This window comes from Pundamilia nyererei, unplaced genomic scaffold (assembly GCF_000239375.1).
Source record: "Pundamilia nyererei isolate P.nyererei 1_Seehausen unplaced genomic scaffold, PunNye1.0 scaffold00021, whole genome shotgun sequence".
Taxonomy (NCBI): domain Eukaryota; kingdom Metazoa; phylum Chordata; class Actinopteri; order Cichliformes; family Cichlidae; genus Pundamilia; species Pundamilia nyererei.
The window spans coordinates 5,230,491-5,237,060 of NW_005187422.1; positions in this window are offsets into that span (position 1 = coordinate 5,230,491).

A 6,570-nucleotide genomic window follows, 5' to 3' on the forward strand; every position below is an offset into this window, starting at 1 on the left:
GTCAGGGTGCTGTGCAGGCGCCCATCTGCTTGCCAGGTTAACACCAGTTTCTCTCTCTCTCTCTCTCTCTCTCTCTCTCTCTCTCTCACACACACACACACGCACGCACGCACACACACACACACACACACACACATGTTGAGCAGGCTAATTACCTAAATTAGACAGATTTTTGCTCAGTTTGATTTGCATTTTTTTAAATTAATAAGCACATGGTTTCCATATTTCACATTAAGAGGTTAAAATTAAGTTAAACAGAATGTTTACAGAGGTTCTGACATTATGAAGGAAGGAAATGACCTCTTTTTCCTTGGCCATTTATTCAAACTCTCAATTCTTGATATTTGTTCACAAGAGTAAAATCCATTTACAAACAGTCACAATCCAAGGAATAGCAAATGTAACCAATATGTATTTGCTGCTGGACTGTTCTTTATTTCATTATGTAGACTTGTATCAAACTTTGAGTGAGTTATGTTTGGTAATCGTTTCTCTATTCAATTGATCATGTTTGCTGTGAACAGTATGAGTCAGGCCTAATTTATGGTCTTGCAAAATTGTCTGCATACGTGTTTCCCTTTGGAAGGGGGGCTATGCTCTGGTGCACTCCTTGGGAACAGGAGAACTGCAACTGCACTAATTGTTTTGGGAAATGCACTAACTGCTGTGCAAATGTTAATGGTGTTCTGAGAAATGCACCAAAGCGACTGAGAATGTGGTGATGTGGGCCCCAAGTTTGAGACCCCTGGTCTAGATGTTATTTTGAAATTTATTATACATTTTAATTGCATTGCATTTTTTTAATGCTCAGAAAAAAAGAAAGAAAAACGCCTGCTATGGAAAACTGAGGATTTTTGGTTTTGTGTAGTGTTTAAAATGTATTCACTTGAAAAAGTGCTGAGCAGTGCTGTCATTAATAACCTTCCATTCTGAAAAAAGCAGTAAAGCAGAGTGAGTATGTGAGAAATGGGGAGTCATCTGAGTGGGGGTCACGGAAGCTGTAAATCTTTCTCTCTCAGTGTGATAAAGCACCTACAGCCTCCTGTCGCCTGGCCTTACTTGGCTCGGCTCAGCTCAGAGTGGATGATTGTAAGGTGACGGAATGTACTCCCCCACACACTTACCCTCCCCTAGTCCAGCTCAGTAACCCCTTAACCTCCCCTCCTCGCATACTCACCCTTCCCGTCATTATGAAGCCCTAGCAGATGGCCGGAAGACAAAGGGTGTGTGAGGGTGAGAGTACCCCACCTAGTGAGCCCATACACTGAATCTTGTCAAACAAAGAGCAGGCACCATGTTTCACTCCAACCCACCCCCAATGCTAAAACATGCACACGCTTTTAACTACAAGCCTCTCAATTAAGACAAACATCGAGTGCTTGCACCTTCTCTTGTGATGCAGATGTGGTGATTTAACCTTAATTCCACATTTATAGGGCAAGAGCTCCTTTAATGCAAAGGCATTAGCCTAAATGGTTCCCGGTGTGTTTTATCAATTGAGAGATTCCATTTGGGAGCATGCGGCAGGTAATTCTCTGTCTCATAGTGCAATTGAACTGACCAATGCTGAAGGGCTATTTAAGGAAGAGCCATTTAGTGTAAGTGCTCTCCAGGCCACAAATGACACTTGTAGTAACAATGTCACCACCAATGACACCATCAGTTGATTGTGTATTTAACAGAATTGGCAGAACATGCAGAAATATGCAGCATTATTGAGAGGGCACTGATTCATTTAGACACCACACTCTCTGTCAGTACCAAGGACACCAAGGCACGGCCCGTGTGATGGTCAACTGGCTCATTTCACTGGGTGTGACTTTTTACTTTAGACACATTCTACTTATCTTCTCCACATGCCAAGACAATGCTCTTGACCTTCTCTCAATGGGCAACAGCTCCATCTGTATGCAGATAGATTTGGTATTATTAAGTTCTATCTCTGAAATGTCTGTCTTATGCACACTGAATTGAAGCATCTTGCTAATGTTTGTGCTATATAAAGGCCAGTCCGTTCTATTGCCAGGCATACTGTTATAGTCTGTTGGCTGACTGCAGGAAGCTACAGACAGCCCATCCAGAGGATCTGTTGACAGATGCAAAGGGTTCCAAACAATGAAAGTGTCCACTGTAGCCACTGTCTTTGCATATTCTGTTACTTGGTCTTTTATTGGGGTGGGTTTTGTGCTTTTTTCATTTCATGTGAACCCCCACGGTCACACTTGCCAATCAATCAGAATTTGACCCAAGAACAACTGAGCTGTTGGGTTTTTAGAGTACAGCACATTTAGTAATTGAATCGTGTCAGAAGCATTTCTTAAAAGCAGAATGAAGTGACTCAGTAACAAGATCAATACCAATCTCATGCAAGTTCAGAGATGAAGTCAGGATGTGGATCGCTTAGCTTTGCTTTCCTTTTCTTGAGTTTTGTTTTGATGTTTTGAGGCACACATCCAAAACTCTCAGAGGGAGAAGACAATGTCAGGTCCGAATGGTCCAACCGAGAGCCAGGACTTCACTAACTAGGCAGTTCAACAATGAATAAATGGACGAATGATGAATGAAAGCTCTGGAGCTCAGATAAAAACAAATGATAACAGAAAGGGAGAGAGAAGCCAGGTTGGAGAGACAGAAAGAAAACAAAGAGAGACAACATCAGTGAGCAGGCGACATGGTTTTTATAGTTATTATATTTCATCTAAGGACTTTGTTTGAAAGGGGTCATGAGAAGAACAAGAAAAGGTAGGAGGAATGCAGTGGTGCAGTAGACTAGTGATGTGTTTGCCTGAAATCTTCAGCAACACACCTGCATGATGATCTGCAGGAGAAGCTACACAATCTTGGCTGATTAGCTTGTGTGTCGTCTGATGCAGACATGATGTCATAAAACACGTTATGAGTGGAAGCATGCCAAGAGAGTGAGATTCATGAGAATGTAAAAACAAAACAAAAGGTCAGGTTTCCAACTAATCATGCAATCCACTGGGGCCCTGTCTGAGCTTGAGACATCGTTTACTGTTTCTTTTTCCACCTTTCCTTAAATGTAATTAACAAGAAGTCGGAATCATATAAAACACATCATATAAAGGCAAAAGAAAATCTTCTTCTCATTATGATTACATACATACATGAACGTGATCTTTTAAAAACATCTCTTATAGTAGCATCATGTATATCAGGCGCATCATCATATCTGTATTCGCCATATTTCCCCGTCATCATGCTAGCTTTCCCATTTCACACAGCATCTGTAGCTCACGCTTGCCCTCTCCCTAGAGACTCTGATATCAGCCAGAGTAGAGGCCAGTGGCATATGTGATTGATGACCCAGAGAATCTAAAAGAGAGATGGACAGATTCCTTTTATCAGGTCTGAGATCTGACTAGATTAAAACGCAGTTCTACATCACCTCCTCCCCCTTTTTGGCATTCCCTTAGCATCCACAATCCATCCCTTGTCAGTCACCTCACTTGATGACTGAAAGTTTGTCCCATCCCCTTCTCTGACCTCTCATCATGCCTCTCTGCTCAAAGGGAAGGGGTGTGCATATGGCAGATTGTGCAAGACTTTAAACAGTCACTTCTAATTGAGTTGAGGTCTGCAAGACAAGTCTCATAGGAGCATTCCTCACACCATTTGTACAAAGCCGCCTGGTTAAAGGGAAAAAAAGCATGAAATATGTTGAAACATGAATCACAAGCCAGCCTCTGCAACTCCCAATTTTTTCACAATCAACCTGTGAAAAAAATGTGCAGATTGAAGAAGGGAAAATCTTGTGTGCTGATTAAAAGAAAAGAGACAATCACCCTCATTCACGGGCATGCAGCTGCCTCATTGTCAGACGGCAGAGTGGGAGATTTTTGTAGAGGTGCTGAAAAGACGCCTCAGTGAAAAGGACCTGCGTTTGTTTTTCAGATGCCTTAATGACTATATGTGATTAACACAAATTATCTCACTTATCGCAGCTCAACAGGCTTTCATAGACAATCTCTGGGTGCATTCTCCACAGTGCTGCTTAACATGCATTTAATCAGACTCAGCAATGACCGGATCGCTCATACTCAGTTTTAGATTGTCATTCAAAAGAATACAGAATTATGGAGTCGCAGAATGTACACCTTAAAACATCAGAGAACATCTGTTCATGTGACCCACACAGCTAAAAATAGGTCCAACATAGACTGTAAAAAGAGACTGGACATTACCGTTTCCCATATTTTCCACTTTGATGTTGATTCTTTTTTAAAATAGCTTGTAATTGTTCTGACTAATGAGACTGATGGTCCTCCAGTTTAAACCAGGAAAAAGAGAAAAAGGTTTAAAAAGCAGTGTACTTCCTGGAAAAATGTAATTTTTAGTGTGTTTTAGTAAAACTGAATGCTGAAACAAACAGCACCCAGCTGTCACACAAAGACGCTGTTATATAATTTGCAGTCTTAGGTTTTGTTCTTCCATCTGGCAGACACAAGGTTGCAATCAAAAACATTACAAAAGGATAAATGCTATTTAACACGCCACAGTTAAATCCTCCTTTCGCGTAGCTTGATTTGACTCGGCATGGCCCTTAACATCAGCATTTTATATTAAAGAATCTCAAAATGCAGCAACACAACTCTTGTCAGTCAAATAAATTAATAAATAAACAGAGAATATTCATACTTGTCATACTAACAAACCACCCTGCTCGATCACAGACTTGTCTCATCTTTTTACTCTTGACAGTCATATCATTACAGCAGTCATTATAACATTAAGATTATTGTAGCAGTGAAATATGCAATGATCTTTTTCATTTAGCTAGATGTATCGCTTTTCCATCGAAGGTGGCAAAGCTCAACATTGTCCGTCACTCGTGTGTTTTTAACAGTTTCTATGCAACCCTGCAGTTCTTCAGCACAGAGGAGTGAGATGCACACACTTGTTGGTAGGGCACATTCATTTGTATCCTGGACTTTTCATTCAATTTGTTGGCAATAATATGAAAATATATAATATAAAATAATGTATTAGCACCACTGAGAGTCTGTTCTTTAGCCTGGACCACAGAGAATTTCTAAACATGCCATTATATGAGGTCCCAATTCCAAATCCTTTCCAATCAACATCTGTTAGTGAGTTTATAGATTTTGTTTTTAATCACACTGAACCTGCAGAGCCATCTGTGAGGTGAGCCAACCAGCTTACGTTTAAGCTGCTGCTGTCTCTCTGGACCAACCGCAATGTGACCCTGTGACCTCTGCAGGCACAGAGAGGTCAACAAGTCACAGACGACAGTCCGGAACTCACTGTGGGGGCCTTTTTTACCCTGATGAGGGTTGCATGGTTATAGAGTGCTTGTTGGTCTTCAGAGAAATGTAAAACTGCCCTAGAGAAAACAGAGGATGGAGATGAAAAAAAAAATGTTTTGTTCTGCAGCTGAAAGAAAAAGAAAACAGACGAACGCGCTCGGACAGGAGGTCAGTGAGTGCAAAATATCTGTCAAACATGGGAAAATTTTTATCTGCTGAATGACTATGAAACTACATTAGATTAACTTCAAATGCTGTAATCTAATGTGGGGGTGAAGCACCATTTCTTTCCCTCTCTTCATATGTACTGGGGCATTATTGTGGAACGCTGGGACACATAAAGTGTCTATTGTGTTGTATATGGTATATATTGTAGTATATATATATTATACCATGATGTAAACATTTGCACATTTTAACAAACAGGAGAGTTATGGTTCGAGCCAGCCTCAAGTGGACATTAGAGGAACTGATGTAGAGGACATAAGCCATAATGTACTCAGAGTGTAGCCCTGATAAATGGAGTTGCGCGAGGAACGGCATCCAAAATAAAATCTTTGCCAAATCAAGCATGTGGATCATAAAGATTGAGATTTTCATACCGTATCGGTTGGGGCCCACATTAGCAATGACCACCTTCAGTGCTGCTGACCAAAAGTCAGAAGAGTGGAGGTGAGAGCAGTGACTTTAAATGTTGGGACTATGATGGGTTAAGGGAGAGAGCTGGCTGATATGGTGAAGAGAAGGAAGGTTTTTGTTGTGTGTGTGAGACACAAGAACAGAATGATCACAGCAAGAGTGAACAGGAAGATTTTCAAGATTTCAGTGAGAGCTGCTAGCATGTATGGTTTAAAGATGGTGGCACTGACACAAAGACATAAAGCGGAGCCGGAGGTGGTGGGGCTGAAGATGTTAAGGTGTTCCCTGGGAGTGACCAGGATGGACAAGATCAGAAATCGATACATATCAGAGGGACAGCTCAGATTGGGAGCATTAGAGACAAAATTAAAGTTGAGTTGCAGAAGCAAGATAAAGGACATTTTGGTCAAAAGTAGAATATGATGGAAGACAACAGGGAGAATTCATGCATGTGGTGAAGGGGGCATGCAGAGGTGCAGGTGTGTGACCCTTAAAGGGAGCAGCTGAAAAAATAGTGCTTATAATGCTTAAGAGAAGATTTGACTTTAAACATATATATTTATCTATCTATCTATCTATCTATCTATCTATCTATCTATCTATCTATCTATCTATCTATCTATCTATCTATCTATCTATCTAT